Source organism: Carcharodon carcharias, chromosome 2, assembly GCF_017639515.1.
Source record: "Carcharodon carcharias isolate sCarCar2 chromosome 2, sCarCar2.pri, whole genome shotgun sequence".
NCBI classification, from domain to species: Eukaryota; Metazoa; Chordata; class Chondrichthyes; order Lamniformes; family Lamnidae; genus Carcharodon; species Carcharodon carcharias.
Window position 1 is genome coordinate 140231970 of NC_054468.1, and position 12406 is coordinate 140244375.

The 12406-nt window shown below is 39.4% G+C and overlaps 1 protein-coding gene across 4 annotated transcripts in view; it reads left to right on the forward strand.

The window, feature by feature from the left end:
- The first annotated feature begins 228 nt into the window (after positions 1–228).
- agpat4 (1-acylglycerol-3-phosphate O-acyltransferase 4 (lysophosphatidic acid acyltransferase, delta)) overlaps positions 229–12406 on the forward strand; it is a 180198-nt gene continuing 168020 nt past the window's right edge. For 2 of the 4 annotated variants that reach the window (XM_041205931.1, XM_041205961.1), the window contains exon 1: positions 230–381. The gene's annotated coding sequence lies outside the window, so the exon portion shown is untranslated. Of the gene's footprint in view, positions 382–4241; positions 4343–12406 lie in introns of all 4 variants that reach the window. The other 2 variants (XM_041205939.1, XR_005945266.1) reach the window with 2 other exon arrangements.

A 12406-nucleotide genomic window follows, 5' to 3' on the forward strand; every position in this document is an offset into this window, starting at 1 on the left:
GAAGGGCAAGAGAATGAAGAAATCAGGCTGGCTGCAGTTTAAACACACGTGAAGTTGAATCCACAGAGCTGCCTTCTGTTTGAAGGGGCTATGGTGAAAGAAAAACATGGGCCAACTTCCAAGAAGCGGGTGGGGTGTGGAAGAATGAATCATACAGAACACAAGCACCTCATAAGCTCCAGGATAAAGCAGAGCTTTAAAAGGAAGTGACATAGAGTGGGGAGAGACGTCAGCTGAGAACACATTTCTCCTCCAAGCCCATCCCCTGGGTGGAGTCCATCTCCCATCAGCACTAGATGACTTTACTGATTTTTGAAACGTGATAGCTTTTTTTCTCTCTCCGGTATTGGGATACACGTGCCAAGGACCACTTGTTTGAAGGTATGTGGAACAGTTACGATTCGTGTATTTACACAGTAGATCTTCTGACGATTGAATATTGCTTGAAAACCTTGACTGGATGTCAAAAACGGGCAGCTAGTTTAGTTGGTTTAGAGATAACCGAGCAAGGGCTCGGCTATGTACTTGGGCTCGTTTGTAGTTGGGCAGCAACATTCAGTTATATATTATAATTTGAATATAGGCACATGGTGAGCAAAGCATCTGTACTGATTCCTGCCATAACAGGAAAAGGTTACTGTTAGCAGCAAAACGTGTCTGATAAATCAATCCAGCTTTGCTGGCTGCTTTATGTCATCCTTTACACTCCCCTTTTCTGTTGCCATGGCTATATCTATGGCAAAATGTTTCGGAAATGCTGCTATGGGTCCATTCTAGTAATAGTATCTGAATCCTGAAAAGCGTAGCGTTTCAAATGGGGGAAAACCACAACACTTTTGTAATTTCATTTTCTTCCAAGGGGTGTGCTCGTTGTCACGGCAACTGGCAACAGCTGCTTCCCAAACGTGCCTTTCCACTTCAAGAGGCCTTTGCCTACAGCGAAGTAATTGTCTTTTTTTTAAAATATTCTGCTCTTTTTAAAATCTCCAGGAAGTAATGGTAGTTCCAATAATCAAAATAATTTACTGAAATGGAAGTGAAACCATTTAATTTGTTCCAAGAAACAAAAATAATCAAGAGACAGTAAGCCTTTAGCAGCTGGGTTTTCTTGATGCTTTGCAAATACAGGGGCTCTCCAAGACACATGTAAAATATTCAATCATTGTTATTGACTGGGATATACTGTAAAAGTGTCAAGGCTCTGCAGGAAAGAATTTTGAAAACTGTTGCCTAATATTCAGGTCAAGTATTGTGATTACACACAAGCTCAAATCTTGCTGGACAAAATAACAGTGAGTTCATGTTGCAGGTCATTATATACAAACTGACTAACAAGTTCAAATTAAGAAGCAGTATGCCATAATGTCTTTTAAAAAAAAAATCCAAACCTTTTAATGACGCGATAATTAACGCAATGTCACTTAACTTTTCTGGCCCAGAAAGGGAATAGTTTAAGCTGTTCAACTTTGTTCCTGAATGTAGTAAATTCTTTTAAAGATTCTAAATATTTCACTTTTTTTTTTCTTACTTTACCTTTCTGTTGCTTCCTTTTTTCACTCTCAGTCCAATCTTTGCTTCCCTCCTTTTATTTCTCTTTCTGGTTTGACTATTTATCCTGCCTCTTTGTTCCTTTTTCTTTCCTTAAATTTTATTGCTTATGATGATAGACTTATTTGTCCTGGTATTCACCTAGGTCCCAGATGCCCTGTTGCCCTTGCCATGCTGTCATTAACTCATTCTTCCAGCAGGTATCAGGACAAAAGTTATTACGCTGAAGAGTGCAGGAAAAAGGTTAACTAATGCCATGTGATGCCCCACTGCAGCAAATTTTGATCCAGAATACCATGGAGAGACTGGATGAAGATTGATGCTTAGCATATTAATCTCGCCCACATTTCATTGTAATATTAGGTGTGGAATATAAAGCAAAGAACTTGAATTTGAATAGCACCTTTTAACATCTCTAATAAGCATGTCAAAGTGCTTCACACAAATAGTTTTCTTTTGTAAAGGCAAATATAGCAACCCAATTTATGCACAGCAAGTTCATAAACAGCTGTGAACAACCAGCTAATCTGTTCTGGTGGTGTTCATTGAGAGGGAAATGTTGGCGTTCCTCATTCTTTAATGCCCATCTGAATAGGCAAAGCTTTAGTTTGGCATCTCATCCAAAGGACAGTACATCCAACCGTGCAGCACATTATGAACTCAAGTCTTGAAATGCAGCATGAATCCACAATGTTCTGACTAACCGAACTAAGCAAAAGATAGATCACCCTGGGTCCACTTTTGTACACTTAGCAGTCTGCCAAAGGACAGCTTAATTGCAGGCCACCATTTCTCTGTACTGAAGGAGGAAAATAATTAGTGGGCAGCAGATCCTGAGCCCATTCTTGTATTCCTCCTTGTCATGGTTTAGGAGCATCAAATCCCCATTGGAAGTGGAGCCATCAGAGGTTGAGCTTGTATATTGCCCAGATTGTAGGTTGCTTTTAAAAGAAAAGTTGTTAAGAGCTAAACAGTGGGATGGAAAGAACCTGCATTTATATACTTTTTTTTCACAACCTCAGGATGCCCCAAAGCACTTGACAGCCAATAACTGCTCTTAAACTGTCCTAAAGTAGGAAATGGGGCAGACACTTTGCACACATCAAGGTCACAAATGGAAATTAGATAAATGGGCTTATCTCTTTTTTTAGTGGTGTTGGTTGAGGGATAAATACTTGCCAGGATAGCAAGAGAACTCCTCTGCCCTTTCCAGTGCTTGGGATCGTTATGCCCACCTAAGAGGGCAGACAGCTTAGCATTTCATCTGAAAGATAGCTCACTCTTGTTAACAGTGCAGTGTATCCCCAGTACTGCACTTGAGTGTCAACCAAGATTGTGCTCAAGATTCTGGAATGTGATTGAGTTCACAACCTTCTGACTTAGTGGCAAGAATGCTGCCATTGAGCAAAGGCTGTGAGGGTGGAAGAGGAATAAATGAATGGCATGATGTACTATGGGTTTTATGAGCGTTATTTTATTCCTTTTTCCAAAGTCCATTCTTTCTCCATCTCTGTATGATTCCCAATTAGAATGGTTCAAGGCCAGCATAAACTGAATGAACATATGAAATAACCTTTCTCCTTTTACTACTTGGGCAAACTCCAGTTCCTGGTGAACGTATCATGCGTCTAGCTACCATTAGTGGGGAAAATGCTGAATGCTCATTTTATATCCAGAGTTTGAATCTCAACAGATCGAATGTTCCTGTTTTCTGATGTCATTATCAACCCAAAATTAAATGGGCTGAGGGGGTCATGAGCCAGTTCCCCACAGATGAGTATATTCTGCAAACCCTTTTTGCGTCAACAGTTTTTTAAAAAATAGAAGGCATTGTCCTTCTGTTATTGCCAAAACTTTGGATATGGGTTGTGCATTTAAAAAGTCAAAATTGTGTGTGACATTATTAATAATGAAAATAATGTCCAAATCATCTTTCTCCCTAGATAGAGCATAGATGGAGTACCCCTTTAAATTTACATAAGCATTTTGACCCAATTCACAATTTCAACAAACACCATACAATGGCGGTATAGACCAAAATCATTCTCACTCAACACACCTTCCCTCTCCCCTTGCCCACAGACTTCTTTACTACAACTTTTCATTCCCATTAGCACCTGGTTGTGCACTGACATTTTTTAAAGCTGCTCTTCCTGCAAAACTGTTTCAGGCAAAAAGGCTTTTCTAAAAGGGATAATTCCTTTTTAACTTATATAAAATGTGATGGGGGGAAAAGGGGTTTTTTTTGGAAGAAAACGTCTGAACTTCACCAAATTAAGCATATTCTACAGCATGAAAGTTTTTTCAGAAGTTTTGCTAGTGACTTCTCCAGGTGCGATTCTGTATCTGATTTGTTCCTTTTTTTCAATTTTGTACTTGTTTTTCTCACCCAACAGCAAAAACAATTCCCAGTGCAGGGAGGGCAGGTAAATTCCTAACAGTAGATGTGCAACATTCATCATCCCTTGGGGAAGAACTTAGCCTCTGATAGGCACTGCCCTGCTAACAGCGTGGCTTCCAAATCAGCTGAAAATAGCTATGACACCTATTGGAACAATTGTTTGACTAATGTCTATTGGATTCTAGGGCTTGAATGTCCTAAATAAAGGACCCTTGTCAGAAAGGAGAAGGTTTAGATTTGAAATACAAAATTGATGACAACCTACATTGTTTATATCACCTTTTTAATGTAGTAAAGCATCCAAGGTGCTTCATAGGAACATAATCGGAAAAAACTGATACTGAATCAAAGAAGGGGACATTAGGACAAGTGACCAAATATTTTGTCAAAGAGGTAAGTTTTTAAGTAGTGTCTTTAAGGAGGGAGAGATGCAGAGAGGTTTTGGGTTGGGGTGGGGGGATGTTGGGGGAGGGAAATTCCAGAGCTTAAGGCCTAAATGGCTGAAGGCACAGGCACAAATGGTGAGTCAAAGAAAACTGAGGATTATGAGGCCAGAGTTTGAAGAATACAGCATTCTCACTGTTGATGGAGAAGGTTACAGAGATAGGAAACTTGGAAGACTCCTTTTGGCAGTGATTGAAAAACAGTGAGTTGGCAATTTCATTACCTTGCTCAAATTATTATATTCCACACATATGGAAAGGAAGAGATTGTTGCTTGCATGGGCAGCAGGAAAATTGAAATAGAGCCAAGGTTGTCACCGTGGGGTGGAAAAATTATGCCTCTATGTTCTATCATGAATTTGCACTGGTTTCCTGCATCACCACTGTGCCTATCAGCTAGGGGTATTCAGGAAGGTTGTATTTTCAACCTGATCACTTTAGCAACAGCTCTCTTTGTACAATGCAAGTAGAGCATCTGCTTCATTGACTATATTGTTGGAACCAAAATATTTCCATTAAATTTCTCTGGGAAAAATATCCCATTAAATTATTTTCCTTGAGATTTCAATATCCTAAGTAATTTATTAGTGGCAAATGAATTGATACTGTACCCATCATCACGGCTTTCTCATGATAACTTGAAGCAGTCAAACTGTTAATACTAAAAAATGTTTCTAGTGACCATTTCTCTAGCTATCATCGATGGAATGTTGAGGTACAGATCTAATTGAATGGTGGAGTAGGCTCAAGGGCTGAATTACCTACTGATATTCCTATTGTTCTTGTGCCATTTTGTTGAGGTGGGACTCTCCATCAATTCCTGCTAGAAAGTGTAAATGCCCAGGTAAACATCATCTGCCCTCGCCTGTGACTCCTTCCTGGATGTATAAACTGCTGTTACATCTGTTTAGGTACAAAAGAGAATAATCACAGTGGTTTACCAATTCTTGTGATGCTATGTCTGAGTCCCTGATTTCAGGAAAGGAGGAGTGAAAGTTGGAGGAGAGATAAACGGAGGATATTTCCAAAAAAGAGGGAGGAAATAGACTCCAGAAGCACCCAACTTGCTCAAACATTAAGATGGCCTGTCCTTTTAAGAAAAATTAGTATAGTGAATGAATCTCATCACTAGCTGTTTTCTTATCTCCTGTATCTGTGTACAGCACCAGAATAAGGATAATGTATCAATAGGGATTGGAATGTCTCTGTGCTTTTCTGTGGGATTCTGGTATTTGCTGACACTTTAAATATTTGTGTTGTGACATGTGTCTGGTTCATTCTATCAGATTTCCATGATAGTCTAGTGGCTACTGGTTTGAAGCATTCATTTCACTGGGTCTTCAGATGGTGAGAGAGAATTTGATGTGAAAGACATCAATTGCTATGGTATTATTGACAGATTTTTGTTCAACTTTCCTCAATGACCCACAATGTTGAGGGGGTGCAATTTTGATCTTTCATAATTAAGTATAAGGTTTGGATATTTTATATCATACAATTCCTGGTGTAGCTTCTCTTTTAGAAATATTGAGGGAAAAATTCAGCTTGCAGTAATTCAGTTGGCACCTGATAATTGCTGGCAGCCGGCATTTGAAAATTAGAGTCAGAGAGGATGGTGGTTTGAAGGTGGTGGCTGGGGTGCAGGAAAATACCTCCATGTGTTCCATTTCATCAGGCAGTTCCATGGCACTAGGCAAGCCTGTAAATGGGCCAGCAGCCTGCTTGCCTGAATGAGGTGCAAGGCTGTTTTAAATCTACAAATTGACTTGGCCCTGAATTTTGAAAATGGAACAAACGCATGGGTTTTTGAAATGGGTTTGAACATACACATTTTAAACTGTGCATTGAAAAGGGACAGACCCCAATAAGGTAGTAAAAATGTATATTATTGTGCTGTCAGGAAAGAAAGAACTTACATTTAGGACATCCCAAAGTGCTTCTCAACCAAAGAAGTCATTTTGAAGTGCATTTTATAATGTAGGGAAATGTGGCAGCCAATATGCATAAAACAAAATCTCATAGTATTATGATAATGACCAGATAATCTGCTTTAGTGATGTTGGTTGAAAGATAAATATTGAACAGGACATTGGGGAAAATTCCTTGCTGTTCTTCAAAATAGTCTTTTACATCCACCTGAGAGGATAGATGGACCTTGAGATTAACATCTGAACCAAAAGACAGCACTCTCAAAAGTGCAGCACTCGCTCACCACTGAACTAGGAGTGTTAGCCTGAAGTTTTGCTCAAGAGTTTGGAGTGGCATTTGAACTCGTAGGCTTGGATTTTCGCAGAGTCATGGAGACTCCGCTGACCTTTTAAAAATAGTGGACAGGGTTTGGGTGTCCTGCCCATTTCCAACAGATCCTATTTTCACCAGTAGGGGGAAGGGGGCATGACTCCGAAGCTCATCAGGGCCATTTAAATTTGGGGCTGAGTTAGAACAAACCCCATTTTTGCTGTAGCAAAGGCCTTATCCTGCAGCACGTATTTATGAAAGAGATATGAATGCTCGTGAAGGGCCGATAAGGTATGTAAAACTGTCAAGTTATTTAAATACAACTCTTTTTTTTTAAAAAATAAAAGCAAGCCTGTCTGAATTTTTTGAAAAAATCTTCTAGCAGTTATATTAGCTGTTTGTTGACATTACCCTAAGGGGCTATCATTATGTCATTATTAATGCTTGGCTGTTTTCCACAAGGTACGATTGCAAGTTTACAGTTTGATTGACAGCTCCAAGAGGTTATAAAGGATTAGCTGCCTTTGAGGGATTATGAATACAAGTTATTTATTTTGATTAGGAATTAAGTACTTGAGGGACTTTTAAAGTTTTGAATGAGCTTCATAAAGGGGAGTGTTTTTTATTATAGTAAAAGTTACAATAGATATTTTTAGATCTTTATTATTCATCTCAACATGGCTCCTGAGGTCTGCCCATGGTGGATACTGGGTGAGTTGACATGGAGGATATAAGGACATAAGATGTAGGGCATGAGTTTGCATAAGGGCTATGAGGGCCATAGGGTGTGGGTGGCAGGGCATGAGTTGGCATAGGTGGGGACTGGAGGTGAGGGATAGAGGGCCTAGTATTTATTTTTTAAAAACAGGGACAAAGTCCAAGATAACCAAGTTGGGCCTTTTTAAACATCCACCCTTGGCACTCAGCAGCATCTATGGCTGTCTCCAACCTGTGTCTGGGGGTCTGACTCCATCCTGCAACCACCCCCCTGTAGCAAAAATTGTGCCATTTGGGGCACTTTTTCCTGAGTTGGGTGAGCCGAACCAGGAAATTTCCCAACTTGAGCTACCTGCCTTGGGAGTGATTAATTTAGCCCACAACCTCATATCCATAAATGAGATTACTACCAACTGAGCCATCGCTGACAAAGAGGAGCTAGAGTGCCACTCCAGGCTCCGTAACAATAGCGTGGTTTGGAGAGACTGGTGGAGTGAGTATCAGAAGACAAAATTCCTCCTCCATTCTAAGCAAATGTCAGTGAGCATATTTTAATTTACTCACATTTTATAACTTGCTATTGTGTATGTGCCACTCCCAGAAATGACAAGTTAGCTATTACTGCAATCTTCAAAACATTTATTTTCTCACTGTTTCTTCATATGATGAACTTTTTCTTCTACCTGTTCAAAATGGAATAGATTAAGATTATAACTGTCTAAAAAGATTGAAAACTGAACTTTATAGCAGGAAATCGATTAGCATTATGGAATCCCACATCAAGAAAGGCATTTGACAAGTGCCACACAACACTTGTGAGCAAAGTTAGAGTTCCTGGAATAAAAGGGACAGTAGCAACATGGATATGAAATTGGCTGAATGACAAGAAATAGTAGTGGTTAATGGATGTTTTTCAGACTGGAGGAAGGTATCTAATGGGGTTTCCCCATAGTCTGTGTTGAGACCCTTGCTCTCCCTGATGCACATTAAATGATGTAGACCTTGGTGTACAGGGCACAATGTCAAAATTTCGAAGTATTTGTGAACTGTGAGGAGGAAAGTGTAGAACTTCAAAAGGACATAGACAAGTTGGTGGAAAGGGTGGACAAATGGCAGATAAAATGGCAGTGAAGTGATTCATTTTGATAGGAAAAAAACAGACAATATAAAATAAAGGGTACAATTCTAAAGTGGGTGCAGGAGCAGTGGGACCTGAGTGTATATGTGCATAAATCATTAAAGGTGGCAGGACAGATTGAGAGCAGTTAATAAAGCAGAGGGCACCCTAGGCTTTATTAATAGGGGCATAGAGTACAAGAGCAAGGAGGTTATGTTGAACTTGCATAAGCCACTGTTTTGGCTTCAACTGGGGTATTGCATCCAGTTCTGGACACTACACTTTAGGATGGATATGAAGACATTGGAGTCCAGAAATGATTCACTAGAATGGTTCTAGGGTTGAGTAACTTTGGTTACATAGATTGGAGAAGTTGAGACTGTCTTCCTTGGAGAAGTGAAGGTTGAGAGATTTGGTGGAGATATTCAAAATCATGAGGGGCTTTCACAGAGTAGGTAGGTAGGTGAAACTGTTCCCATTGGTGGAAAGATCGAAAACCAAAGGACACAGAATTAAGGTGATTGACAAAAGAAGCAATGGAGTTATGTGGGGGTGGGGAGGAATGTGTCCATGCAGTGAGTGGTTAGGATTTGGAATGCACTACCTGAATGGAATGGAGGTAGGTCCAATTGAGGCATTCTAGAGGGAATTGGATTATTATCTGAAAAGGAAGAATGTGGAGGGCTATGAGGAGAAGGTGGTGGAATGGCACTAGGTGAATTGCTGCTTAGGCAACGGGATAGACAAAGGGTTGAATAGCTTCTGTAACCTTTGTGAAGATAACCAATCTGCATCATTCACAGACTGTCTAAATGTTTTGCAAAACTTGATTTTTTTTGTTGTTTCTTAAATATTCCTGCTTTGGTTTTACTTAAGGTCATTCTGCCCATCATGTCAATGGCATTTTTTGAAAAGAGCAATGCAACTGGTGCAACTCCCTTTTTTTGTGTATATAATATTATGTAGGATCATGCTGGAAGTAATATTTTTAACTTTATTCCAATATGCTAAAAATTCCAATGAAGCCAAGATCCTTTTTTGTCACTTCTTTGAAAATAACCAGCTGAGCATTTTGTAATTATCCACAATTCATTTACTGCCCATATGCTTCATATTTGAGTCTGGATGGTGACCAAAGTGACATCACAAACCTGATTATATTTTTCTCCTCCCTGACTGTAGTGATGGGGAGCACCATTTTAATGCCCCTAATGGTGCCCTAACTGATCAGCTAACAACATAGAATGGAGACTTTCCTTGCTTGTTTGGTTTGGTACTAAAGCAGGCCACAATCAGGGCAGCAATTCATAATATTGTTGCCGCCAATGTGACTTTGGGCGGGATTTGCCACAGCTGGGATCTTTCAATCCTGCCGCAAATCAATGGACTTCTGGCTGGGGCACCACCTCGCCCACAGTGGGCCCTGCCCACAATGGGGCTGGAAAATCCCGGCCTTTGTCTCCCAGAGAGGAAGTGACGACAGGTATGTTTCTGGAAAAACTTCCACCCACAACCCAAGTTGTAAGACAACCATCTTTGTATGAATCTCATTGCTGTGAAATATGTTCAATTAAAACCATATTATTTTAATCTCCTCTGCATAGCTATTAATGCTTCTCTAGATTTTACATCTAGTCAGTGCATAGCAGGCTGAGTGAAACAAGGCATTCATTATTGCTTTTACAATGCTTCTCAGAATCTTCCTTTCGGCTTATTCATAATCTAAAATGGGGCGCTTTTTTTTGCTACAAGAATTTTCTCCCCTTGTCTGTGCTATTGAAATGCCTTTGTGTAGACAGTGCCTAGTTCATTTTACGAAGACATGTGTTAACATTCAAATTTCCCATGCCTAGGAATTTGAATGAAGTAGCTTGGAAATAGTGTGCATTTTAAAAAAAACAATTATTCTTGAAGGGACCATCTCTCATGACCAACATGGGAAATTAACTTAGAAATGTGCAATATTTTCAGGTAGCATAGTTTTGGACAATTCCACTTTCGAATATCAGTGGGAGATTGTAATTTTAAATGCACACTTGGCATTTTAAATATCCTTTCCTGAGATAAAAAATCTTTGGATCATTGTTGGAACAGTGTGCCACACCACCAAAAATCACCACAACTGACGGGTAACTCACAGCACAGGTTGCCCACCCAAGCCATTGGTCATGTCAACCCACTGACCTTTCTTAGATGTAGCGAGTCGCTGACTAGCATTCTATGAAGAAGTCCACAGTCCAGAGTTTCCTCTTGGCTAACTTCAGAAGGGAGGAGAACTATCTTAATTTCAAAACCAGGAAAAGTTCCCTCTGTCCCACAGAACATTTAATCAGCTTGTTTGCTGCTGAGCCTGACTTGAGCAGATGAGGTATGGATAATGCAAGCCTCACTTAAAGAGAACATGGATCAGAAAATTGGAGTTTCAATATTAATCACAGAATTTTATTTTTTATTTAGATGGTAAATCATAATTGTCTTTCAGTTCTGCAAATCTTTCAGCAACAATTTGCATTTAGCATCTTAAGTAAAACATCTCAAGGAGCTTTATAGGAATATTATCAAACAAAATTTAATACAAGGTATGTAAGTAGACTGTTAGGACAGGTGACCAAACACTTCCATTGTACGCAAATAGAAATATAACCAAAACAAATAAATATTTGTTTTTCTCTAACTCAAAATTAATAGAAAATAACATTTTCTGGTTTTTGCCTAGGCGTATTTGATGTGAATTTCAAGACTAAACTACATTTTGAAGCTAAGGTCCAAACTGGCTTGAAGTTGAATCTCCAGGTCAAACCTTCAGATATGAATAGATGAAATCTTAAATTGGGAACTAGGCATTCAGAGAAATACCTTGTATAATGTGCTGCCATTTTCCTCTGCATCTTGCTCTGAATCGTGGCTGCTGTGTGGATCTGGTGGGATGGGAAAGGATTGTGGGTCAAATCCAAATCTGTATTTAATGCTGTCTTGAAAGCAGGTTGTTGAGTTATCCCTAGAAAGTTATGGAAGAAATGATCTCTTGTGGGAGAAATGATCTCTTGTTTATATCTCAAAGACAAGCTTGTCATAGTATACTGCTAAATTTGTGTCTAAAGTGATATGAAAAGCTTACCATGTTGCAGCTTAACAAGCAGTGAACAAATATGTGCTGATAGAAGATTATGGTCGCTTCAACACTTTTTAAAAAAATTCTGCTGTAAAATCTGACTCTTAGTATAATGTCAACCATAGCTCAGTTAGTAGCACTCTTCCCTCGAATCAGAAAGTTGCAGGTCCAATTCCTGCTAAAGAAACTTGAGCCCATAAACTAGGACTAGGGTCTGCAGCCTTAATGACGAGCCATTTTTAAGATGGAGCTGTTGACTAAATTTTTAAGAGCCCCAATGCTGTTACTCAAGCAACAGAGGCACAGTTATCGACTTCTATGCAACACTGTTTTACTGATACTTATAAACATACAGGTATTGATCTTAATGAGAGAGGACATTTGGTTGTCAACAGTTTAAAGATTTTGACAAGTTCCTAATTGAATGATGCCTTTGCACAAGCACCATGTTAATAAAAGTTTAAAACAACATTTAATTGTCCTAATGAGGAACAATTAAATAGACTGGGCCTTTATTCTCTGGAGTTTAGAAACATGAGAGATGATCGCATTCAAGCATACAAAATTCTTACAGGGCCTGATGGGGTAGGTGCAGGATGTTTCCCCTGGCTAGGGTGTCTAGAACCAGGGGACAGTTTTAGAATAAGTGGCAGGTCATTTAGGACTGAGATGAGGAGGAATTTCTTCACTCGGAGGGTGGTGATTCTTTAGAATTCTCTAACCCATAGGGCTGTAGAGGCTCCGATGTTGAGTATGTTCAAAACTGATCAAGGGATATGGGTATAATGCAAGAAAATGGTGTTCAGGTAGAAAATCAGCCATGATCTCAT